Raw genomic sequence first — 840 nt, forward strand, 5'->3', positions numbered from 1 at the left:
AGGCAACTTCTCATAATGGAATGCTTATTAACCATGGCCCAAAGAAATGTATATTACTCACGGATGACCTTTAACTTTCCATTTAACATAAGGAGAATAACTGTAAATTATTTTAATAATTATTTGTATTTATGTGTCATTTTATAGTTTAGATTATATTTACACATGTATGAGAATATCCAAAAATTTATAACATAGTAACTTAAGCATATGGACCATTGTCTTAGAGACTTAATAAATGAAGGATAATCTATCCATAATGTAAGTACCAGCAGTACATACATCAGATAAATCCTAAGACAGAAAACAGAAAATTCCTTAAATAAAACTTCGCTTAAGTAGTGTTAAAGTTGGGCATTCTTTACTGGGAATTATACTATTTATTTTACATTTTAGTTATGTGTGGAAAAACTGTGAATACTAAGTTAATTATCAAAGTCATATCACTATACTCATGTAATACTTTGGAAATTAACAATTGTGTGTAAATTGTATGGATATGATAAGGTAAGAACTGAAATGTTTTCTGAAGTACACTCCTAAGAAGACACACACTCTTTGTTCTCCTACAAACTTCTTGGGGTTTGAAGGTGACACAATTACTGAACTTCAAAATGTTGTATGACAGTAGACAAATCCTGCTTATAGGATCTTGCTTACATAGATGGGCTCTGTACTTGAGTAGATACGATTCACAATTTTTTAAAGGGGAGTATATGTTACTACATATCCTTTACCTTAGTTAAAATAAGCTTTGACTGTTACAGTAGAAATGGAAATTAAACATTAACTATATTTCAAAAGCTTGTCTTATAAATGTTAACACAGAATCAGCAAGTT

This window comes from Hyaena hyaena, unplaced genomic scaffold, assembly GCF_003009895.1.
Source record: "Hyaena hyaena isolate Hyena2069 unplaced genomic scaffold, ASM300989v1 scaffold_1264, whole genome shotgun sequence".
Classification (NCBI taxonomy): domain Eukaryota; kingdom Metazoa; phylum Chordata; class Mammalia; order Carnivora; family Hyaenidae; genus Hyaena; species Hyaena hyaena.